The 26,779-nt window shown below is 42.0% G+C and overlaps 2 pseudogenes; one reads left to right on the top strand and one right to left on the bottom strand.

The window, feature by feature from the left end:
• LOC138096928 (zinc finger protein 91-like) overlaps positions 1 to 26,779 on the top strand; it is a 112,823-nt pseudogene that overhangs the window by 25,048 nt on the left and 60,996 nt on the right.
• LOC138096123 (zinc finger protein 708-like) lies at positions 9,051 to 25,772 on the bottom strand (annotated as a pseudogene).

The following is a 26,779-nucleotide window of genomic DNA, read 5'->3' as shown; positions in this document are numbered from 1 at the left end:
ATTCCCTTTCGGAAAGATCAACAAGGGAAGGCATCAATATCCAAAACTCCCCTTGGGATGGGGCGGAGTGTTGGGATCTTAGTGAATAACAGGAAAGTGGAGTCATTTCCTTATATCTGGATACAACTTCAGCTCTTTAGAGGAAGATTAAGAAAATGCACGTATAAACAGCATGACCTTGACTAGGTCCAGCTAGTCAAAGCTATAGTTTTTCCAGTAGTCATGTGATGGATGTAAGAGCTGGACTGTAAAGAAAACTATAAGCCAAAGAATTGATGTTTTTGAGCTGCGGTGTTGGAGAAAACTCTTCAGAGTCCCTTGGACTGCAAGGAGATCCAACCAGTCAATCCTAAAGGAAATCAACCCTGAACATTCATTGGAAGGACTGATGCTGAAGCTCCAATACTTTAGCCACCTGATGCTGACTCACTGGAAAAGACCCTGATGTTGGGAAAGATTGAAGGTAGGAGGAGAAGGGGATAAATGACAGAGGATGATTGGATGGCATCACTGACTCAATGGACATGAGTTTGAGCAAGTTCTAGGAATTGGTGATGGACAGGGAAGCCTGGCTTGCTGCAGTCCATGGGGTCGCAAAGAGTTGGATACAACTGAGTGACTAAACTGAACAGTAAACCTTAGTGGTCTAGAATTCCTTAGAGACTTCTGAAAAAAATCAGAGTATTCTCTACATGGTAAGAAAGGTTTGCTGTTTCAATGCACTATCAGGGATACAGAACAGGGAAGTTACGTATGGGGTAAGAATGCATAAAACTGAAATTTTTTCAAGATACATTGAGATTTCCTTATTTTTGCCGAAAATACCTGAGCAGTGACCATGTGTCTTCCTGAGTGTTTCTCTCACCTGACACCAGCTTATCCCATTACACCTGATGGTCACCAATTCGGGTGTTTTCTGCTAGATTCCCACACCATCAAGTTCCATTTTTTTTTTTTTCTGTTTATCTTTAATAAAATCTTGGAAAGACCGTAGTAAGGGAGGTGCACAATCCAACAAAGTTAAGGTGGAAACTCCGTTTTCCTCCTAGTGTCTCTTTGCTGCTAGTTGGCTTTGAAATATGAGCACTCAGTTGTAAGGAGAGGCCTTCATTCGTCAAGTCAGACACTTTTCCCTTATGGGTTATTACAAATATTGAAAACAGTTCCCTGTGCTATGCAGCATATCCTTGTTGGTTATTTTTGTATATACTAGAGTATATATGTTAAACCCAAAGTCCTAATTATGTTCATTTTTCTAATGAGCAGGTCCCCTTTGGAGTAAAGGAAGAATCCCGGTGCTAGGTGTGAATGAATGAAGAAGATGACACAGGTGAGAGATCCAAAGATCACAGAGGAAGCCAGATTTGTTCAGATAGTTCGGGGAGATTGGCTTCACTAGAAGGATTTTTGAGAAGCCTGGGTTTATTTGTGTCAAAGAGGGACATGACGCCCCATTCTGTGCTCTTAAATCCTCCATGTGTTCTTCAGCTCCAGTGGTTTGCCCTCACATTCACTGAGAGCCAAAACCTTCCTCCTGGTCTGTGGGGACCTGCATACTGTCACTGCTTTGGGGGACCTAGGAAAAGCTGCTAACAGTTCTGACAAACTCTGCCTTAAAACCTTTCCAAATTTCCGTCTCTGCCTCAAGTCAGGAAAGTGTGAGGAGAGTTGTGGAGATCCTGGGATTAGCTGACAAACTTCCATAAATACTGGGAACGGATATATGCTTCCTGCTTTCTGATTTCCAATGGAAACTTCAAACATGGCTCTCCGAAGTTCAGACTCAGTCCCTGAAATCATAAAATGTAATCCCCAATTTCTACCTCCCAATTTTTTTTCTATGAACAAATTTTAGACATTTTAAGTGCATTTACCCCAACTCATCAATGTTAAAACCATTTAATACATATATTAACTTACAGAATTTTTTTTTTACTGTTCTTTTCCTTTGTATTGGAGTCTAGCTGATTAACAATGTTGTGAGTTTCAGGTGGGCAGCAGAGCGACTCAGCCATCCATACACATATATCCATTCTCCCCCAGATTCCCCTCCCATCCAGGCTGCCACATGACATTGAACAAGTACAGTAGGACCTTGTTTGGTATCCATTGTAAATAGAGCAGTGTGTACATGCCGATCTCTTATGGAGAACTGATATTAGTTTTTCTTGAAATATTGCTGGAATTTTCCAGTGAATTCATCTAAAAATCCAGGGATTTTTTAAAATTACTTTTTAGTCTTATTAATAGCTGTAGATATGTTGTAATTTTTTAATTCACTCATGCAAACATCTAAGGGGTTCTATGTTTCTATAAATTGAAACTTTCTTTGAGGTATTCAACTTTTTGGTGTAGTATAGATCATAGAAGCCTGATAGAAATACTTCTTGTTCCATGTAACACGTATAATGCCATTAGTTTTACTTCTGATCTTCCTTGCATCTCATCTCTTATTAATCTAGCTAAGGGTTTGTCAATATTGCATACAATTATAAAGCATATTCACTCAAAGTACTAAGTGGGATCTCGGTTATTTGTTATCTTTCAGCGATATTGTCTCAGGACATCCAGGGTTTGTTCCCAAAGAAGCCGTGCATAAGAGATTCATGTGTGATGTGCTGGGAAGTTCTGAGATCTCTCAGCTTGGAAATTTGTAGTTAATGAAAGACTGGGAAAGTTAAGGGGGCCTGTGATGTGCAAAAATGATATTATTTTAGATGTAACCACATCGGGACAGTTATTCATGATGAAAATATGATTGCCAAAAGAAATTGAGGATGTGTGTCAAACTAGTAAAAATTCTATTTGAAGTCAGTAAGTCTGGCAGAAAAATGTTTTTTTTTAAGCAAGGACCCATATGACTTAAAAAAAACACACATATTCTCTGATGTGAAATTTGAAAAACATGGAAAGTCATCTAGTTTATGCTATAAATAATCACTCAAGCCAGTACGAACATAGGTTTGAGTTAAACAGTCAGTCATACATGTCTGAAAGTCAGGGATTTGAAAGTGAAGGAGGAAAATCTCACTATGATCAATTTGAGAGATCCTTTCATGAGGGCTCATTACTTTTCCACCAACAAACATTTTCTCCCTATTCCAATATCTGTTATGTCGGTAATACTGAGACAGTCTTTATCCAGCCACCTTCATTCAGTTGGTACAGATAATGCAGAACAACCTTCCATGTGTAATCCAACAAGTGAGGCCTTAAGCGAGAGCTCCATCTTCAGTTATTACAACAGTATTTATGATGGAGCCAGAATCTACCCATGCCTTGAACCTGGGAATCTCTTTGACCAAGATGGTCTCATGAATCATCAGAGAACTCAATGTTCAGAGAACCATGATGAAAGGGATGAACGTAGAAATGTCTTTTATCAAAGCTCAAATCTTATTACAGATAGAACGACCATATTGAAGAAAATAACTACAGATTTAGTAAATGTGGTCAAGTTTCTAACCAGTCATCACAACTTACTCAATATCTGAGTATTCATACTAAGGAGGAACACTGCAAGTGGAATAAATGTGGGAAAGTCTTTCCTAAATTATCAAATCTAAACAGACACAGGAAAACCCACACTGGAGGGAAACCTAACCAATGCACAGAATGTGGCAAAACCTTTAGCAAGCCCTCCAATCTTACTCAACATCTCACAGTTCATACTGCAGAGAAGACTTGCAAGTGTACAGAATGTGGCAAAGCCTTTACTCGCAGTTCAGACCTTAATCGACATAGGCGAATCCATACTGGGGAAAAACCATATAAATGTCAGAATTGTGGGAAAGCCTTTAACCAAAGTACGGCACTTACTCGACATCAACGAATCCATACTGGAGAGAAACCATACAAGTGTAAAGAGTGTGGCAAAACTTTTATCAGTTGCTCAAGACTTACTCAGCATCAGAGAAGTCATACTGGGGAGAAACTATACAACTGTACAGAATGTGGCAAAGCCTTTACCAGGTGTTCACATGTTACTCAACATCAGCAAATTCATACAGGAGAGAAGCCTCATAAATGTACAGAATGTGGCAAAGCCTTTACCAGGCGTTCACATGATACTCAACATCAGCTAATTCATACAGGAGAGGCGGCTTATAAATGTACAGAATGTGGCAAAGCCTTTAATCAGACTTCAAACCTTAATAAACATAGGCAAATTCATACTGGGGAGAAACCGTACACATATGAAGAATATGACAAAGCTTTTAATTGCTACTCAAACCTTACTCATCATAAAATAATTCATGGCACCAAATAGTCTTACAAATATAAATAATGTGACAAAGCCTTGGAGCGAGCCGTCACCTCACTCAGCATCAGAGAGCGTGTGCTGGAGAGAGACCCTACAAATGTAATAAGTGATGAAAGAGGTTTGTCCTATGCATACACATCAAGAAACAACAGAGTTCATACTGGGAAGGATGTTTAATGCTGTAAGAAATGTACAAAATGAGTTTAAAAACTCAGGTCTAAATAAATACAGAGAATTCATAATAGATAGCATTCAGTCATTGAGCCTTTTCTGGTATTACTTAAAATCAGGATATTATAGAAAATAATCCAAAGTTAAAACACTTAGAAAAATTATTTCTTACTGTGGATCATAGGATCAAGGTGAGAGATGTTTGACAGTAAAATTATCATTGTATCCTTATTTATATTGACATTATGTGAAAGTGAAATTTAATATAATTTAAGTCTCAAAATACTACATGCCAAACCTTTGTTTCTAGTGTGTATGTGAGCTAATTTTCTTTTTTTAACTAATATTCTTGATCTTTCCTGCCTCAAAGTTAAGTGAAGCCCTTCTCCGTTAGGTAGAAATAGTTTTATCTACCTTTCTATGGAATATCAAGGACCTTGAAATGTGAAATGTACAATGAAAGTCTAAATGGAGGTGATGATTGTCATTGTTTAAAATATACCTCTATGTCACCATTAGGTAAGTGTTCAGAAAATAATTCTTTGTATTAAAGTAAGACAGAGGGTCATTCTAAATTTTAAATAGTGGTGCCAATGGTTCTTTATGGATATAAAGATGGCAGTTCACTGAAATCCCCATGCATGACAGCAATAACTAGAAGTCATAAATTTTACTTGACATGGTAGCAATCAGGAAATCTTATACCTAAGAAAAGTATCTGTAATGTTTCCCTGAAGGGTTATTTAATTAATCTACATCTGTGTTTACTAAGTAATTGCTCTCTGTAAACCATAAATATCTTATTTCTCTGATCAGTATATCAGAAGAACAAGAATGTTTCTGAATACTTGTAATCTGTATTTTGATCAAAGATTATAAACTTTGGAAAGTTTTATTTAGCTTATGTGTAAACTTCCTATATGTTAGTTAATAAAATGGAATGGCTTTTAATATATTAAACTTCATGTGTAACTGATGAAGTGTTCTCATTGGTACAGGCTTCTCAGGTGGTTCAATGGTGAAGAATCTGCCTGCCAATGCAGGGGTCACAGAAGGCGTGGATTCCATCCCTGGGTCAGAAAGATCCCCTGGAGAAGGAAATGGCAACCAGCTCCAGTATTTTTGCCTGGAGAATCCCATGGATGGAGGAGCATTATGGGCTACAGTCCATGGTTGCAGAGTCAGACACAACTAACCACATACACAAGTATTCCACCACCAACGTAAAGATTAATACCAGCATTATCATCTCCCAGGTTTTTTTAAGTTGTCAATAACTGATGGTGAATATCCAGCCTGGCATTTTGCATGATGTATTCTGCATATAAGTTAAATTAGCAGGGTGACAATATACAGCCTTGATGTATTCCTTTTCCAAATTGGAACCAGTCTGTTGTTCCATGCCCAGTTTTAACTGCTGCTTCTTGACCTGTATACAGATTTCTCAGGAGGTACCTCTCAGGAGGTAGATTTCTAAGATGATCTGGTCATCTCAGCTCTTTAAAAAAGTTTCCACAGTTTGTTGTGATCCACACAGTCAAAGGCTTTGGCGTAGTCAATAAAGCGGAAGTAGATGTTTTTCTGGAACTCTTTTGCTTCTTTGATGATCCAGCAGATTTGGGCAATTTGATCTCTGGTTCTTCTGCCTTTTCTAAATTCAACTTGAAAATCTGGAAGTACACGGTTCACGTACTACTGAAGCCTGGTTTGGAAAATTCTAAGCATTACTTTGCTAGCGTGTGAGATGAGTGTAATTGTGTGGTAGTTTGAACATCCTTTGGCATTGCCTTTCTTTGGGATTGGAATGAAAACTGACTTTTTCCAGTCCTGTGGCCACTGCTGAGTTTTCCAAATTTGCTGGCATAATGAGTGCATCACTTTAACAGCATCATCTTTTAGGATTTGAAATAGTTCAGCTGGAATTGCATCACCTCCACTAGCTTTGTTCGTAGTGATGCTTCCAAAGCATCTGGATGAAACACAAGCTGGAATCAAGATTGCTGGGAGAAATCAATAACCTCAGATTTGTGGATGACACCACCCTTATGGCAGAAAGTGAAGGAGAACTAAAGAGCCTCTTAATGAAAGTGGAAGAGGAGAATGAAAAAGTTGGCTTAAAACTCAATATTCAGAAAACTAAGATCATGACATCTGGTCCCATTCAGTCAGTTCAATTCAGTTCAGTTCAGCTGCTCAGTCGTGTCCAACTCTTTGTGACCCCATGGATCACAGCATGCCAGGCCTCCCTGTCCATCACCAACTCCTGGAGTTCACTCAGATCATGTCCATCAAGTCAGTGATGCCAGTCCCATTACTTCATGGCAAATAGATGGGGAAACAATGGAAACAGTGAGAGACTATTTTGGGGGGCTCCAAAATCACTGCAGATGGTGACTGTAGCCATGAAATTAAAAGACACTTGCTCCTTGGAAGAAAAGCTATGACCAACCTAGACTGCATATTAAAAAGCAGAGACATTCCTTTGCCAAAGAAGGTCTGTCTAGTCAGTTATATTTTTTTCAGTAGTCATGTATGAATGTGACAGTTGGACTATAACGAAAGCTGAGTGCCAAAGAATTGATATTTTTGAACTGTGGTGTTGGAGAAGACTCTTGAGAGTCTCTTGGACTGCAAGAAGATCCAAGCAGTCCATCCTAAAACAAATCACTCCTGAATATTCATTGGAAGGACTGATGCTGAAGCTTAAACTCCAATACTTTGGCCACCTAATGCGAAGAACCAACTTATTTGAAAAGACCCTGGTACTAGGAAAGACTGAAGGCAGGAGCAGAAGCAGAAGACAGAGGATGAGATGGTTGGATGGCATCACCGACTCAATGGACATGAGTCTGAGTAAGCTCCAGGAGTTGGTGATGGACAGGGAAGTCTGGCGTGCTGCAGTCCATGGGGTAACAAAGAGTCGGACATGACTGAACAACTGAACTGAACTGACTGACAGATGGTGAATATAAAGTATCTGTAATAACAGAGTAGGATGATATCTCATGGGGCTTCCCAGACAGTGTTAGTGGTAAAGAATCTGCCTGCCAACGCAGGAGACGTAAGAGATGCTGGTTTGATCCCTGAGTACAGAAGATCCCCTGGAGGAGGGCAGGGCAATCCACTGCAGTATTGTTCTGTAGAGAATCCCATGGACAGAGGAGCCGGGATGGCTGCACTCCATGGGGCTGCAAAGAGTCACACACAACTGAAACAACTTAGCATGCACACAGAATGACATCTCATAGTAATTCCCTTTTTCTACTGGCCATAACCCTCAAATAACTTGAGATCATATTTTTCATAAATGGTACAGTGTGTCATTTCCTCATTTTTAACTACTGGGACATTATGCTGATTACTGTATGGATTGCATAGGAGTATTGATGAGAGTTACCTTCACTGCTCCATGATATTGCTGCCTTGGCATCATTTGTGTAGACTGGTAGCCCATGGGTGCCTTGCTTTGACCCCAGTTATTCTCATAAGCACACGCACTAGATAACAGCCTGCAAATTCATAAACAAATGTAAACTCCTCATAGGTCTTCCCCAGCAGCCCTGGTAACCAGCAGTCTGCCTAAATCCCAGGCCCTTCTATTTTTAATTATTCATTTATTTATTTCTGGCTGCACTGGGTCTTTGTTGCTGTGCAGGCTTTTCTCTAGTTGTGGTGCACAGGCTTAGCTGCTCTGCAGGCCCGTGGGATCTTCCCAGGCCGGGGATGGAACCCGTGTCCCCTGCACTGGCAGGGGGATTCTTAGCCACAAGGAAAGTCATTAGTTCTCGGTGAGAATACTTCGTGTTCTACAGGGAGCCTTGATGAAGACAGACACCTGAGAAAAGATTCTGGGATGTGAGGGAGAAACATTCGAAAGCTCTGATCTTGACCATCATCAGAATAAAAGGGGAAAAAAATTAGCAGTTGAAAACCACGTCAATAGGCAACATCAGACATAGAGAATGAAAGGTTTGTAAACTGTTAATCCAGGGCATTTCAGGAGGAAAAGCAGACATAGCCTATGACCCAGAACAGGACATTTACCTGAGAAGCTGCCATTTCCTCCTCTTTTCCTCCTGCCCTGGGTGGTTTTCTCTTCAAGGTCATGGGGAAGGATGACCTCAGCATCCTGAGAGAACACCTTCCAAGGCGTCAGCCCAGCGCCTTCGCCTGCTCGCAACACGCCCACAGGCAGGAGGAGCTTGCAAAGCTGAGAGGGCCCCTCTCCTGCCCTTCGTCTCAGGACCATCAGCTCCTCCCGGAGACGCACGTCAAGTTCTCCTTTGCTGTCCACACGTGTTCTCTCCCCGGATTCTGCCAACACGGGACAGGTGGGCGGCACTGATGTCCCCCTCCCGACCCCAGAACAGCAGACCCCGCCGCCCCTCCCGGCCTGAAGCTGGCTCTGAGCTCTCACAGACGCGCCCGAAGCCCGTGTTCAGCCCGGGCCTGCCTGGAGCAGGAAGACAAGCGGCGCTGATGCTCCTCCAGGGCCAGGGGCCAGAGTTTGCGAGGAGGATCCTCCTGGAACCCCAGACGAGAACCGCTTGCCTAAAGATTTTTTTCTGCAGCTTTATAGTGGATACAAACCCTCCCTAGTCTAAGAAGATATGAATTAGCCAGTTTGAGGGGAATCCGTGAAACGACACGTTGAACAAGCCCCCGGTGGGTGCTGACGCTGCTCCTGTAACACCTGTCTTCCGTGGCACTGAGCTGGAGCCATTCCACACAGCACACCTGGGAGCCCTGAGCCGGTGAGGGCGCGGGGCTGGAACCTCTGAAAACACCGGCACCGGCCGCCTGATGCCCCGGGGAAGGGCTCCTCCTGGGGGCGGCCCTCCGTGGCCTGCAGCTGCGCTTAGGGAAGGGGAGGCGGGAGGCGAGTGGCCCACAAAGTCACATGATGCCCTTGATGGGGTATGAGGCTCTGCTGTCCCAGATCTTCCCAAAGTTACCCTGAGTCCTTGGGTCCTGTCTCCCCCTCCCCTCCCTGGGGCCACGTGCTTCCATGCTCAGTAGCTCAGTCGTGTCCCACTCTTTTGCGACCCCGTGGACTATAGCCCTCCAGGCTCCTCTGCCCTTGGGATTTCCCAGGCACGAATACTGGCGTGGGTTGTCATTCCCTTCTTCAGGGGATCTTCCTGACCCAGGGATCGAACCCACGTCTCCTGGGTCTTCTACATTGGCAGACGGATTCTTTACCACTGAGCCAAATGGGAAGACCCCTGGGGCCACAGGCATTCTGAAAATGATTTGCGTTTTGACTCCATCTTCAGAGATGGGGAGGCATGATTTTACGAAGGTGTTTACATCACAGCTTTCTTTGAAAATAAACCCTAGGCAGGCATGGAGGATGGATTAAAATGTATGTTGGGAAGGGACCAAAGCCTCTGGACATGAACCATAAATGTGTATTTGAAATTGAAAGTGAAGTCGCTCAGTCGTGTCCAGCTCTTTGCGACCCCATGGACTGTGGCCTGCCAGGCTCCTCTGCCCATGCAATTTTCCAGGCAACAACATTGGAATGGGTATCATTTCTTTGTACAGGGGATCTTCCTAACCTACCGATGGAACCTGCCCGTCTTGCATCTCCTGCACTGCTGCTGCTGCTGCTGCTAAGTCACTTCAGTTGTGTCCAACTCAGTGCGACCCCATAGATGGCAGCCCACCAGGCTCCCCCATCCCTGGGATTCTCTAGGCAGAAATACTGGAGTGAGTTGCCATTTCCTTCTCCAATGCATGAAAGTGAAAATTCAATGTGAAGTCACACAGTCATGTCTGACTCTTAGCGACCCCATGGACTGCAGCCTACCAGGCTCCTGCATCCATGGGATTTTCCAGGCAAGAGGACTGGAGTGGGGTGCCATTGCCTTCTCCACTCCTGCAGTGGCGGGCGGATTTTTTTTTTGTTTTTTAATGACTAGTGCCACTTAGGAAGTGTTTGCACACTATGAGTCTGGGCTAATGTATAGCAACGTGTGTCCATCGTGACAGTTTTACACAGATTATTTCATGGTTCTAGAAGTACTCTAGACTCAGGATATTTATAGCCTGAACTTTGCAACCCCTGGGAAACAGTGACTATAATATCAAAAAACTTAATATCAAACAAACTGCACAATCAAAAAATGAGCAGAACACCTCATTCCTCCAGACATTTAGGTGGCCACTAGGTACATCAAAGATGCTCAACATCACTAATTATTAGATAAATGTAAATCAAAACTACAATAATATCACATCCCACATCAGTCAGAATGACCATTATCAAAAGGCCTGCAAATAGTATCAGAAATGCTGAGTGGTGATGGTGGTTTAGTCACTAAGTTGTATCTTACCCTGTGACCCCCATGGACTGTAGCCCACCAGTCTCCTCTGTCCATGGGATTCTCCAGGCAAGAATACTGGAGTGGGTTGCCATTTCCTCCTCCAGGGGATCTTCCTGACCCAGGGATCGAACCTGGGTCTCCTGCATTGCAGACAGATTCTTTATTGACTGAGCTATGAAAAAAGCCTAGAGAGGGTGTGGAAAAAAGGGAACCATCCCACAGTGTTCATGTGAAAGTAAACTGCTACAATCACTAAAGATAGCAGGATGGACGTTCCTTACAAAACTAAAACTTAAAACAGTATCAGTTCAGTTCAGTTGCTCAGTCGTGTCCTACTCTTTGCGACACCATGAACTGCAGCATGTCAGGCCTCCCTGTCCATCACCAACTTCCGGAGTCCACACAAACCCATGTCCATTGAGTCAGTGATGCCATCCAACCATCTCCTCCTCTGTTGTCCCCTTCTCCTCCTGCCCTCAATCTTTCCCAGCATCAGACTCATTTGAAATGAGTCAGCTCTTCACATCAGGTGGCCAAAGTATTGGAGTTTCAGCTTCAACATCAGTCCTTCCAATGAACACCCAGGACTGATCTCCTTTAAGATGGAATGGTTGGATCTCTTTGAGTAGGTACTCTCAAGAGCCTTCTCCAACACCACAGTTCAAAAGCATCAATTCTTTGGCACTCAGCTTTCTTTATAGTCCAACTCTCACAACCATACATGACTACTGGAAAAACCATAGCCTTGACTAGATGGACCTTTGTTGACGACATAATGTCTCTGCTTCTTAGTATGCAGTCTAGGTTGGTCATAACTTTCCTTCCAAGGAGTAAGCATCTTTTAATTTCATGGCTGCAATCACCATCCACAGTGATTTGGATCTCAGAAAAATAAAGTCAGTCATTATTTCCAGTTTCCCCATCTATTTGCTATGATGTGATGGAACCAGATGCCATGATTTTAGTTTTCTGAATGTTGAGCTCTAAGCCAACTTTTTCACTCTCCTCTTTCACTTTCATCAAGAGGCTCTGTAGTTCTTCACTTTCTGCCATAGGATGGCATCATCTGCATATCTGAAGTTATTGATATTTCTCCCAGCAATCTTGATTCCAGCTTGTGCTTCTTCCAGTCCAGCGTTTCTCATGATGTACTCTTCATAGAAGTTAAATAAGCAGAGTGACAATATACAGCCTTGACGTACTCCTTTTCCTATTTGGAACCAGTCTGCTGTTCCATGTCCAGTTCTAACTGTTGCTTCCTGACCTGCATACAGGTTTCTCAAGAGGCAGGTCAGGTGGTCTGGTATTCCCATCTCTTGAAGAATTTTCCACAGTTTATTGTGATCCACACAGTCAAAGGCTTTGGCATAGTCAATAAAGCAGAAATAGAAGTTTTTCTGGAACTCTCGCTTTTTCGACGATCCAGCAGATGTTGGCAATTTGATCTCTGGTTCCTCTGCCTTTTCTAAATCCAGCTTGAACATCAGGAAGTTCACAGTTCACGTATTGCTGAAGCCTGGCTTAGAGAATTTTAAGTATTACTTTACTAGCATGTGAGATGAGTGCAATTGTGCAGTAGTTTGAGCATTCTTTGGCATTGCCTTTCTTTGGGATTGGAATGAAAACTGACCTTTTCCAGTCCTGTGGCCACTGCTGAATTTTCCAAATTTGCTGGCATATTGAGTGCAGCACTTTCACAGCATCATCTTTCAGGATTTGAAATAGCTCAACTGGAATTCCATCACCTCCACTAGCTTTGTTAGTACTGATGCTTCCTAAGGCCCACTTGACTTCACATTCCAGGATATCTGGCTCTAGGTGAGCGATCACACCATCGTGGTTATCTGGGTCATGCCACCTCTTCTTAATATCTTCTGCTTCTGTTAGGTCCATACCATTTCTGTCCTTTTTTCAGCGCATCTTTGCGTGAAATATTCCCTTGGTATCTCTAATTTTCTTGAAGAGATCTCTAGTCTTTCCCATTCTATTGTTTTCCTCTATTTCTTTGCATTGATCTCTGAGGAAGGCTTTCTTATCTCTTCTGCTCCTTGGCACTCTGCGTTCCAATGGGTATATCTTTCCTTTTCTCCTTTGCTTTTCACTTCCCTTCTTTTCACAGCTATTTGTAAAGCCTCCTCAGATAGCCGTTTTGCTTTTTTGCATTTTTTTTTCTTGGGGATTGTCTTGATTCCTGTCTCCTGTACAATGTCACAGACCTCCGTCCATAGTTCATCAGGCACTCTGTCTATCAGATCTAGTTCCTTAAATCTATTTCTCACTTCCACTCTATGGTTATAAGGGATTTGATTTAGGTCATACCTGAATGGTATAGTGGTTTCCCCCACTTTCTTCAATTTAAGTCTGAATTTGGCAATAAGGAGTTCATGATCTGAGCCACAGTCAGCTCCCAGTCTTGTTTTTGCTGACTGTAGAGAGCTTCTCCATCTTTGGCTTCAAATAATATAATCAATCTGATTTCGGTGTTGACCACCTGGTGATGTCCATGTGTAGAGACTTTTCTTGTGTTGTTGGAAGAGGGGGTTTGCTATGACCGGTGTGTTCTCTTGGCAGAACTCTCTTAGCCTTTGCCCTGCCTCATTCTGTACTCCAAGGGCAAATTTGCCTGTTATTCCAGGTGTTTCTTGACTTCCTACTTTTGCATTCCAGTCCCCTATTATGAAAAGGACATCTTTTTGGGGTGTTAGTTCTAGAAGGTCTTGTAGGTCTTCATAGAACTATTCAACTTCAGCTTCTTCAGCGTTACTGGTTGGGGCATAGACTTGGATTATCATGATATTGAGTGGTTTGCCTTGGAAATGAACAGAGATCATTCTGTCATTTTTGAGATTGCATCCAAGTACTGCATTTTGGACTCTTTTGTTGACCATGATGGCTACTCCATTTCTTCTATCTACTTGCCCACAGTAGTAGATATAATGGTCATCTGAGTTAAATTCACCCATTCCAGTCCATCTTAGTTTGCTGATTCCTGGAATGTCAGCATTCACTTTTGCCATCTCTTGTCTGACCACTTCCAATTTGCCTTGATTCATGGACCTAACATTCCAGGTTCCTATGCAATATTGCTCTTCACAGCTTTGGACCTTGCTTCTATCACCAGTCCCATCCACAACTGGGTGTTGCTTTTGCTTTGGCTCCATCCCTTCATTCTTTCTGGAGTTATTTCTCCACTGATCTCCTGTAGCATATTGGGCACCTACCGACCTGGCGAGTTCCTCTTTCGTTATCCTATCTTTTTGCCTTTTCATACTGTTCATGGAGTTCTCAAGGCAAGAATACTCAAGTGGTTTGCCATTCCCTTCTCCAGTGGCCCACATTCTGTCAGACCTCTCCACCATGACCCGTCCATCGTGGGTGGCCCCACGGGCATGGTTTAGTTTCATTGCATTAGACAAGGCTGTGGTCTGTGTGATCAGAGTGGCTAGTTGCCTGTGATTGTGGTTTCAGTCTGGTGTTCAATTTTATGTCACCATAAAACAGTATGGTGTTTCCTTTAAAACACAGATTCCTGAAGTTTGGGGGAAATGAACTCAATGGAAAATACGTAAAATCTATCTAATTTAAAAATCTGTCATTTCTCAGTTCTTAGTAAATCAAAAAGTTTGAAAGTATCAATTTTTATCTAATGCTTCTTAATTCTTCAAAAGACCATGGGTACAAATATAGACACACTCTTCATTCTTAGTTTTCTCACTGCTAATGTATATGTTCATATGTTTATATATTGCATTCAATGTATGTCAAAGCCGTGGAAAGAAGCTTAAGCATAGGCAAGAAACACATGCTAAAAAATACATAATGTCGAATTTTATGAATGTTAGTTCTGAATATTAACATGGCTTTTAATTTTAGTTCTTGTCAGTTTTTAAGGTTTGCACTTGTTAAAATGAGACTGTGGCAGTCTGTGGAATGTCTCAGTTCCACAAAGGACCACAAAGGAAATGAGGGAGGTGAGTTTATGACTCTAGGTCCTGAGAGAATTCACAGGCAGCCTTGAGGGCCCCCTGAGGGAGATCAGGCTAGAACCAGGCTGAGAAAGCTCCAGTACTTGGGGTTCAGGCCTTTATAAGGGACCCTGGGTAAAGTGCTGTGGGCTCGCCTGGCTGAGCATGGATGGGTCCATTCAAACCAGAGGAGCAGGATTCTGGTGAGCTCTGAGGGTACCATTGAAGGGGGGTCTGTGCAGTAGACCCTGGGCTTCAGCAAGACTGTTGATCTCAAGGAAGGGGGTCATCTAGTGGAGGTGCTCACAGGACTGGCTGGTGTGACTTCACACACCTGCAGGCTGCCTGCTCCCCAGACAGACGCTGAGGCAGCAACAGCATGGAGCAGTTCAGGGAAACTGTCAACAATATCTGTATAATCTTTCTTATTAGAACCATCACAATGTCCCAGCAGTTACAGAGAGAGAAAAACGTACAATGTAGAAACGATGGGAAATACAGGAAATTATTTGAGGTTTAAAGGCACTAAGGAAGCTGATTTCCTCAGATGCCACCCTCTGTGCTAGAAGTAGTTTATTGGTACAATACCTTCCCTGCAAACTTAAAAAACATGGGCGAGGTTAATTTCGGCAGTTGGTTAACACTTCATTACACATCAAATGTAACACTACAAACCATTCTCTTCTATTAATCAACATATATTAATTCACACATAGTCAACATAAAACATTTTACAATCCTCTCTATGATCCTTGGGCTTCTGAGGTGGCACTAGTGGTAAAGAACCCGTCTGCCAATGCCGAAGACATAAGAGATGCATCTTACTTTGAGATCACTGTGTGATTCTTGATGAAATAGAGATTACAAGCTTTCAAAAACATTCCTGTTCCTATGATAACATGATCTGAGAATTGTGGTTTCTATGCTTTAAAAAATGGAGGCTAGTTATTTAGTAAACATGGATGTACATTAGCTATATGACTTTTCCAGGAAGGGTTTTCTACACTTTTCTCAGGGAGAAGGAAGATATCCTTACCTCAAGTCTGTCTGGTAATATGCATGATTTCTCGTGTTGATGTAATAAAAATACATCAGATTTTTTTAATGGACTATATAGTTTTAGTCTTAAAAATCAAGTGACATAAGTATTATAATTTTAGAGCACACCTCTGTCTTACATTGATACAGGGAATGGTTCCTGAACACTTCCATCATGGTGACCTATAGGGATGTTTGACGTCAATGACATACAACACCACTTAGGTGTTCAGTGAACACATTACATTACCGTGTTCTTAATCTAATGGAAAATAAATACAAATGATTTCTCTCTAAGTTAGAAGGGCTTCTCTTATGTTTGAGGCAGCAACCATCAAAAACAAAAGTCAATTTATACACTATAAATGAAACCTTACTATGTAGAAATCTGAGAGTCGAATTACATTCATTTTGGTCTCTTAATAATCTCAAATAATGTTAGTATAAACCAAGATATATTGATGATAACTGTACCTCTCCAAACATCCACCCCTTCATCTTGTGTTCCATACTAACATATTAATTTTCTATGCATTTTAACAATGGATTACATTCTACAGTATTCTCAATTTAGAATCATTCCAGAAAAGAGGTATAGATGCAAGGCTTTCTAGTATGCATTCTCTGATATTTATTTACATTTGATTTTTAATTAAGCATTATTCTACACTTTTTACATTATTCACACATTTATCCAGTGTAAATGCTCTCTTTTTTTTTCCTAAAGTGTGTAAATATTTAGGACAAACCTCTTTTATCACTTATTGACTTCTAGCGTTTTTCTCCAGTATGTGCTGTCTAATGTCAAGTAAGGTGATGGCTCTGATTAAAGCCTTTGCCACATATGGCTTTTGAGAAACCACAATTCTCAGATCATTTTATCATAGGAACAGGAGTGTTTCTGAAAGCTTATAATCTCTATTTAATCAAGAATCACACAGTGATCACAAAGTAAGATGCATCTCTCATGTCTTCAGCATTGGCAGACGGGTTCTTTACCACTAGCGCCACCTCAGAAGCCCAAGGATCATAGAGAGGATTGTAAAATGTTTTATGTTGACTATGTGTAAATGTAAAGTGTCTTCGGAGCATGAAATCTCTGATGTCTAGTGAGACTTGAAAGTGAAAAGTGAAAGTGAAGTCACTCCGTTATGTCCAACTCTTCGTGACCCCAAGGACTGTAGCCTACCAGGCTCCTCTGTCCATGGGATTTTCCAAGCAAGAGTACTGGAGTGGGTTGCCATTTGAGATCTGGGTAAAAGCTCACACTCTCTACATTTGCATAATTTCTCCTCAGTGTGAGTTCCTTGATGTTGAGTAATGCTTCCAAACCAGTTAAAGGTTTGGCCACATTCCTTATACTTAGAAGGCTTCTGGGGCTTCCCAGGTGGCGCTAGTGGAAAAGAACCTGCCTGCCGGTGCAGGAGACAGAAGAGAATTGGGTTCAGTCCACTGGGCTGGGAAGACCCCCTGGAGGAGGGCATGGGAACCACCCCAGTGTTCTTGGACCTCTGAGGAGCTTGGAGGGCTTGAAGAGTCGGACGTAACTGAAGTCACTTAGCACACACACATGTGCTTGTACAAAGTTTCTCTCCAGTATGAATTCGTATAAGACTTGAGCTCTGATTAAAGGCTTTGCCGCATTCTTTACATTTGTAAGGTTTCTCTCCAGTATGGATTCGCTGGTGTTAAGAGCTGAGCAATGGGCAAAGGCTTTGCCACAATCCTTACACTTATAAGGCTTCTCCCCAGTATGAATTACCAGAGGTTGAATACGATTTGAACAACGGATAAAGGTTTTGCCACATTCTTTACAAGTGTATGGTTTCTCCGCGGTATGAGTTCGCTGATGTTAAGGCTTGCATGCCACTTAAAGGCTTTGTCACACTCCTTACATTTAAGATATCTCCCTAGTATGAATTCTTTGACGTTTAGTAAGTTTTGAGCTCTCATTAAAGGCTTTTGCACATTCTGTACATCTGTAAGTCTTCCCCCCAGTATGAATTACCTGATGTTGAATAAAATTTGAACAGCAGCTAAAGGTTTTGCCACACTCTTTACATTTGTATGGTTTCTCCCCAGTATGAATTCGCTGATGTTGAGTAAGGCTTGATTGCCAGTCAAAGGCTTATCGTATTCTGTACATTTGAAAAGCTTCCTTCCTATATGAATTTGTCTGTGTCTGTTTAGACTTGATGATTTACTAAGAACTTTTCCACATTTGTTATGTTTGCAGCATTTCTGCTCAGTCTGAATAAGTTTTGAAGACTGATTACAACTTTTACCATATTCACAACAATTATGATTTTTCTCTTGAATATGAATGCTCTTATAACTAGTAAGATTTGAGATTTGATAAAAGACATTCCTACATTGATTACTTTTAGAGTCATTGTCTGATAATTGAACTGCCTGATATGTCATAACATTTGGGTCTTGGTCAAGGTTATACCCAGTTTCATTGCATGAATAGCTTCTCACTCCATCATACGTACTCTTGTAATTATTGAGAGTAGAGCTCTTATGGAAGGCATTACTCATTTTACTACACTTGTAAAGTTGTTCCAAGTTATTAATTATAACTTGGAATAATTATTATTAATAATAATTAAAGTTATTAATTATAACCCCATATGTATTGGACAGTGATGGTTCAGTAAGGTCTCTCCCAGTATTATCAACATTTCAGATTTTGGAATGGGCAGAAAATATCTGCTGGTTGAGGAATAATAAACCCTTGCTATAGGATTCATTAAATTGATTATATTGGGAATTTTCCCCCTCATTTTTAAATTTTTGGTTTTCAGGAATTTTTGAATGTATGTTTAATCAAAGCCGATGTTCAGAATTGTGTGACTGATTATTTGCAGTAGAGACTGGATAACTTTCCAGATTTTCCACATTTTTTCTCAAGAGAACATGTATGTTTCAAACAACAATGTGGGTTTTTTCTTACCAACATACACTTCTCTGCAGATGTTGATGTCTCAAATTGGTATTTTTCCCAATTTGACTCATATCCTTGATTTCTGTTGGCAGTAACGTTTGCATTATGGGAAACTGTCTCAATTTCTTTGTCCATGTAAACATCCTCTCTGTCCTTCACATGCCCTTGGATATATTTGCAGTCTTTCATTAAATATAAGTTGCCGAGATTAAATCTTCTAACTTTGGATTTTTTGGCATCAAATCTTGCATGTTGTGAGATGAGACAGCTGAAAGATACCAAAGAATGTGGTATTTTACTTACAAGTCTCAGTGAATATCCTTTAAAATTTACATAAAATTGATGAACCCTTAGCTAGATTGAAAATAAAACAGAGACAGAAGGACCAAGATGGCAGAGAATTAGGCAGACATGGAGTTGATCTCTCTTCACAAACGCATCAAGAATACATCTGCAAATGGAGCAATTCTCACAGAGCCTCTGCAGAAAACCAGCAGAGGACCCGGGACACGTAAAAGGACAAGAAGGATTCCTGCTGAGCCAGGTAGGTCAACAGAAAGAAGAAAAGGAGGAGGAAAAGAAGCGAGATGGGACCTGCAACCCTGAGGGGAGCAGAAAGAGAAGGGTGGACTCCACATCTGGGAAAGAGAACATGGCAGCAGCGTGTGGCAGCAGGACAGAGTGAGACCTGTACACGGGGTACTGACCCCTGCCCTGCCCACCCAGCCTGAGAGGGTGTCCCCTGCTGCGGACAAGGGCTCGGGGTGCTTAAATGTGGGGTTTGGAGAGCAGGCCCAGGCAGAGGACAGCGGTTGGCTCTGAGGAGGCATCCTGAGGGACAGGAGTGAGGGAGGAGCTCTGCAAACAGGAATGCTTGAGGTGGAAGCCTGAACCACCATAGCGCAGAGCACCATCGGTGAGTGACGCCCAAAGCGAAGACCCACCATCGTCTGCAGCCTCTCTCCCCCTGTGCTGGCCCCTCCTCACCAGGCAGTACGAAGGGCTCCCGCCAGGGTGGGTGCTCTCACGATGCTGGCTGCTGTCTCCTCCTCTGTGCCCCCTCCCTACCAGCGTAGACTGGTGGGCTCTGGGAAACTTCGGGAGCAGGTGCCTATGGGTCATCCACATGCACAGAGGGGGCTAAACACTGCTGAGCCCCAGGGTCTGGAAATTAAGGAAGTAAAGCTGAAATCTTCTACTGGAAGCTGCACAAACTCATTTCTACGCCATCACAACTGTCTTTGTAACCTACAGAGCATTTGAATGGACAACCAGGGCTCCCCGAGTCACAGCATGTAGCTTTAGCAGCTGTAGACTTTGTGGGCTCCTACACTAGAGGGCCGGGCCAGGCCAGAGTCTGAGCTGCGCCACAGCACCACAGTGGGTCCAGCTCCATGATGAATGCCATCCTGGGACCTGACTTCAGAGGATCTATGCTGGTGACCTGCTGAAAACAACATCTGAGAGACACCAGGGCCATGTGCCGGCATACCCACGGTTAAAGTAGGGCCAAGGGCAGTGCCAACACAGGGCCACATGAGACTCACACGATGGGTGAAATTGACCCACAGAGCACACAGAGGTGAACACCCCCAGAGGAGCGATCCTCAGGGTCTTCTCTCCCAGTGGGTGTGCTCCAGTCCCACCTGCCTCGACCACAGATCAGAATCACAGCGAAGAAACCGATCTGGGTGGGCTCTGTTCCACCAACCAGGGAGCAGACAACACAGACAGGGCAGTGACAGCCACAGAGCCAAGGGGAAGCTCGCTTCAATGTCCAGGGCAGGCTCAGGTCACAGTAACAACAGTCAAAGCCCAGATCAAAGAGAGAAGGGCACAGCCTCTCGACCAACCTCACCCATGAGGGTGCAGACACCACAGCTAGAGGAACCAGGACCCTGAAGCCTTCATAAGAGAGACCACAGGCACAAAAACACTGGACAAAATGAGAGGACAAAGAAATATGTTGTAGAGGAAGGAGCAAGATAAAAACCTACAAGAACCACTAAACGAAAAGGAGATAGGCAATCTAATGATGACTTTTTGGTTGAAGTCATGTTGAGTTGAGACACCAGACATTTTCACAAATACTAGGTGCCTAATAATTCTTTAATCCACGTCTTACCATGTCTGTTTTTTATTTGAGCATATTCTATTCAATATTTGAATCTAAAAGTCATAAATGATATTGACATACAACTAATCAGAAAGTGAGAATATATAGAGCAAGTCTGGGGAAGCTGATAACAAACAAGATAAACTTAAGTAGTAGTTCTTAAGAAATTAAATAAGAAATGAGACTTTAAAAATATGATGGGAACACAGGGAACTCTGCTCAATGCTCCATGGAGACTTAAGTGGAAGGAAATCTAAAAGAGAGTGGATATATATACGTATAATTGATTCTGTTTGCTGTACAGCAGCACAACATTGTAAGATAGCTACATTCCAATAAGAACTTTTTAAAAAGATGTCTTCATATAATCTAAAAATCTTAACAGTGAGAAACAACTATAAAAATATGGTAGAAAATGGTCTAAGCTCCCATGCCAATTTATTTGAAAATTCATTGAGTTAAATGAATACATTAAAGTATTTTAGCATTGAGAAGTCAGGACAAATACACTTAAGATATTTAACATGAGCTCATATGAAGAAAAGGGAAACTTTGAAGTAACCCTGAGATTTGCATTCTCTCATTTTGGGGAGGTTTTGATTTATGCAGTGAAGACATTACTTGAGTTTAAAATTTGTAAGGTTTTATTTGTAGCTTTCAGTGTTATAGATAATATAAATCAGGGGGAAAAAGTGTATCCAGTTTTCCTAGAACTTTGGCAGTGAATCTACAGCTCCACTCACACACTTCTGTCTAGAGGTAGAAACAAACTTTAAAAAAAGTATCATAGAGTTACTCAGAAATGGGCACAGTTTTTCTAAGATCCCCAAGAAATGAAAGAGCAGCCAACTCATGCAGATTGTCACAGGCCAAGAAGAGAATTTCAGTCCTCACTGTGAGTGAGAAAAGTAATCACTGGAGATGAAGTCATGAATGATTAAAGAGACAGAATGGGGCAGATGTCCCTGTATGACAGCAACAGAAATAAACCCAGACTTCTCCAAAATCTCATCCACTGAAGCAGGTCTTCCCAAATCACAAGACAAAGGATGACTTCCTCGTAGATCCTTGGGCCTCTCACCTGAGTCATCGGCTCCATTCATTCACACCTACCTGGGTGTGTGGCTGTTGTCTCCATTCTCCTTACATCCCACAGATGCTTCCTTTGCTCCAGAAAGATGCCCAGATCTGGCTTAGAGACAACAAGACCGGTTCATCAGAAAAAGGAAACTTAGTTGTGCTGGAGATTCATCAGTTTCCAATCCAGTGTGTATTTGGGTGAGAAGAGAAGGTGTGGTAGAATATTAACACAGCCCAGAAAATGATTTCCCCAAATATTTTATTGAAAGTACCTTTACAACACTAACAAATACATAAAAATGAGAACCTGAGATTCTGGTCAAGTACTACAAGGCAAAAGCAAGTAGTGGAAACCTGATTTTGAAATGAGGGCAAAACTATTTTATACCACTGAACTTATAACATTCCTAGTAATCCAGAGAGAAGGAGGCAGATTACATCAAGAAAGAGGAAGGTTAGAATCATAAATCATCATGAAGTCTTTCTAATCTCACAGACTTGCATTTTTTCCCTAAAAAGCAGGGGTCTGAAACTATATTATAAGAAGCAGATAATTCCAGGAGACATTCTAGAAATGCAGGAACCAAAACCCTGAGGGTAGATAAGGGATTCTGGAAGGAAATTCTCCTCACCCAAGGAGGCCAGGTTCCCATAGTTCTCTAACTTCACGTCCCTGTACAATTCCTGCTGACCGAGGTCCAGGCACTCCCACTCCTCCAGAGTGAAATTTATGGCCACATCCCAGAACGTCAGCCCTCTCTGAAATACAAGTTACATGTGCCATGTGGCCATAGCAAGACTTCCTAATATGACCCAAGAAGGAACCAGCAAGAGAAATGGTTTTGATTTAGGAGAACGCCTGGTATTACACAAGAATATAATTTTTACACGCTAATATTCTCTATCATATTTTTAGCCCCAGAAAAAAGATGGTATACAATTCACAAAACCACTGTAGAGATTCTTTTTATCTGAGAGAAAAACTGTACTATGATGTGATCTACAGAGGCATGTTTATTTTGAGTGTTGTTATACAGAATAAATCATCTATCAACCAAACCTGAATATTTTTCTCCAAACTGGGAATATTTTTTAAAAGTGGATTCAAATTCAAGAGTTCTGGAGTCAGACCAGAGTTGTTCTTCTTTAACAAGCTCATTTTTAACTGGTAAGTTCATGGTTATTACGTCAAGGCTGTATATTGTTACCCTGCTTATTTAACTTATATGCAGAGTACATCATGAGAAACGCTGGGCTGGAAGAAGCACAAGCTGGAATCAAGATTGCTGGGAGAAATATCAATAACCTCAGATATGCATATAAAATCACCATCTTATGGCAGAAAGTGAAGAAGAACTAAAAAGCCTCTTGATGAAAGTGAAAGAGGAGAGTGGAAAAGTTGGCTTAAAGCTCAACATTCAGAAAAAAAAGATCATGGCATCTGGTCCCATCACTTCATGGGAAATAGATGTGGAAGCAGTGTCAGACTTTATTTTTTGGGGCTTCAAAATCACTGCAGATGTTGACTGCAGTCATGAAATTAAAAGACGCTTACTCCTTGGAAGGAAAGTTATGACCAACTTAGATAACATATTAAAAAGCAGAGACATTACTTTGCCAACAAAGATCCATCTAGTCAAGGCTATGGTTTTTCCAGTGGTCATGTATGGATGTGAGAGTTGGACTGTGAAGAAGGCTGAGAATTGATGCTTTTGAACTGTGGTGTTGGAGAAGACTCTTGAGAGTCCCTTGGACTGCAAGGAGGTCCAACCATTCCATCTTAAAGGAGATCAGTCCTGCGTGTTCATTGGAAGGACTGATGCTAAAGCTGAAACTCCAATATTCTGGCCACCTCATGCAAAGAGTTGACTCATTGGAAAAGACTCTGATGCTGGGAGGGATTGGGGGCAGGAGGAGAAGGGGACGACAGAGGATGAGATGAGATGGCTGGATGGCATCACCGACTCGATCCACACGAGTTTGAGTAGACTCCTGAAGTTGGTGATGGACAGAGAGGCCTGGCGTGCTGTGATTCATGGGGTCACCAAGAGTCGGACACGACTGAGCGACTGAACTGAACTGAACTGATATCCTTGTACTTTTCTGAATCTTCATTCCATTAACTTTGGAGGGTTTGACATTGAAAGACCAATTAAAAATCATAATTCGTCTATTTTTAAAATATATAATAGAATTTATATGTGACTTTGTTCTGTATTTCACATGTCTCTCACATGTACTTTCATAATATAAAAAATAAAAAAGAGAAAAATTTAAAAAGGAGCACAGACAAATACAGAGACAACTCTAATAAATGTGCATACCAGTGTAGGTAACTGGGAAAAACATAAAAATATATCTCAAAAATGGATCAAATAATGTTATCATTTTTGTGCACACACTTACACTAAAATGGAAAGTATATACGTTTTAAAAGTGAGAAAAAGTATTCAAGTCAATAAATTCTGGTTAAATTTTATTTATTTGTGGATGATAATCTGTATGCTTTAAATACACTAACATACAAATGCACATAACAATATAAAAGAAATTAGAGTTCTTGGTTCTGAGTCCTTTCTTTCAAAATCTATATCATTTGTGTTGAGCTATATTTTAGAAATTTAACATAGTTACACCAACATTAGGAATAATCATAACTACTTGTGAAAATCAAAAAATGTGATGATTATTTGAGATATGCCAGTGGAGTACAATGTAAACTCAGACCTGGACTTGCGTAATGAAAACCTCCACTTCCAAAGCTCAGTATGCCCACTAAACACAGGTTTGTTCAGTATCCAAAGCAAAGAGAAACTAAGAAGGTACGGGTTTCTACTGCAACTGGTGGCTTCTGTATGTCCCTGACAATCATCCAAAACCTTTCTTAAAGATGAAGAGGAAAAATGTGAACATCACAGTGCTGGAATCTCACATAAGACCCTGAACCAGGAAAGATGCGGTATAATGGGATAAATGGTAACAGGTGATCTGAGTCTACCCTGAAAAATGTCAGTCATGCAAATTTCAGTTCACATATACCTCCCCTGTTCTGCGTCCTGTATTTTAAGAGCAAGTTATTTTATTCTTTTTTATTTTATCTTTATTTTTTTTTAATTTAAAAATCTTTAATTCTTACATGTGTTCCCATACATGAACCCCCCTCCCACCTCCCTCCCCATAACATCTCTGTGGGTCATCCCCATGCACCAGCCCCAAGCATGAAGAGCAAGTTATTTTAATGATATAGACCTTACACTATCATTTCTTTTTGTTTCAAAATTTTCTGAAAACTTCCAGACCACTGAGTTCATTCTATCTATAACTGCGTTTTCTTACTCCTGTTCTAAAGATCTGAAGTTTCATACAGATGGAAGCTCCTCACTGCAGTTCCCCTACTCCCCTAAGATCCCAACAGCGAACCACATCCCAGGGGGAATCCTGGATCCCAGTGACTCCTCATGCTGATCTCTCACAAAGGGAATATACTTTCAACTTTCACCAGTTGAAAGTCACTAAATTACACAGAGAATTCATCTTGCTCTATAGAGAGCTGGGATACAGACAATGGAGAAAAGGCTCGAGACATAAGGGAGAGGTGGTCTAAAGAGCTGGTCTTCACTATTGTAGGAAAAAGCAAATAGTTGAAAACAAACAGCCCAAGCCCGCCCCCCGCCCCCCGCCCAAAAAAAAAAAAAAATACAAGTAGAGAATTAAAGGTTTGCAGGTTCTCAGGCCAGGCATTTCAGGAGGAAAAGCAGACACAACTCCAGACCCAGGACAGGACATGTACCTGAGAAGCTGCCATTTCCTCCTCTTCTGCGTCTTCTCTGGGGGATGTTATACAGCAAACACACCTCTGCATCTTGAGAAAATACGTTTAAAGGCATCTGTGCAGCTCTATAACTTGCAACCACCTCTCCTGTCCTCTGTCTCAGGAAAGATTCAAGAACAATCACTTCCTACCTGGAGACCAGCCTGTGAACTTATTTCTTGATTGTGGTCTCCCCACAGAGAGCTCCTAACCCTCGGCTCACACAGACCATATGAGCTGACTTCCCCGGTCCAAATCCAGCTAGACCAACCCTGCTGCCTCTCCTCAGACTGAAGCCCGGCCTCAGCTCTCACAAATGGACCAGGAGCCAAATGCTTAACCCAGGCCTCCCCTTAGAATCCCCTGGAGCACCTCCTACACACCACACTGATGCTCCCACAGGACCGAGAGAGAACTCTGTGGGGAGGGCACTGGGGAGGTCATTTCCTAATACTGATCACGTGATCCTGATGGAAGCAGATGGAAATCACTTGGCCAAAGATTCTTTCTGAACCAGTTCAGTGAATATAAACCCCTCGAGGTCAGGTTCCCCACTCTGAGGTTATTAATCTACAGGTCTGAGGTGGGGTCATGAAAGGAGTCTTTAGCAAGTTCCCTGTTTATTCTGATGCTTCTTCCCCAAGACCCACACTCAGGAGCCCTGAGCTTGAGCCCTCTCACTCAGCACAGCTGAGACATCTCAGGAGGGGAGGGTTTAGGGTAGGAATTTCTGAGAGGTCAGCCTAGAACCAGGTAGAGAAAGCTCCAGTACTTGGGGTTCAGGCCTTTCTAAGTGACCCTGGGTGAAGTGCTGTGGGCTCCCCAGGTTGGGCGTGGATGGGTCCATTCAAACCAGAGAAGCAGGATTCTGGTGAGCTTTGAGGGTGTCATTGAAGGGGGGGCCTGTGAAGTAGACCCTGGGGTTCAGCAAGACTGCTGATCTCAAGGAAGGGGGTCACCTAGTGGAGGTGCTCACAGGACTGGCTGGTGTGAGTTCAAGGACCTGCAGGCTGCCTGCTCCCCAGACAGATGCTGAGGCAGCAACAGCACGGGGCAGT

The sequence above is a fragment of the Capricornis sumatraensis genome, chromosome 20 (assembly GCF_032405125.1).
Source record: "Capricornis sumatraensis isolate serow.1 chromosome 20, serow.2, whole genome shotgun sequence".
Lineage (NCBI taxonomy): Eukaryota > Metazoa > Chordata > Mammalia > Artiodactyla > Bovidae > Capricornis > Capricornis sumatraensis.
The sequence above is the reverse complement of the archived record's forward strand: the minus strand, read 5'-3'. Positions and strand labels throughout refer to the sequence as shown.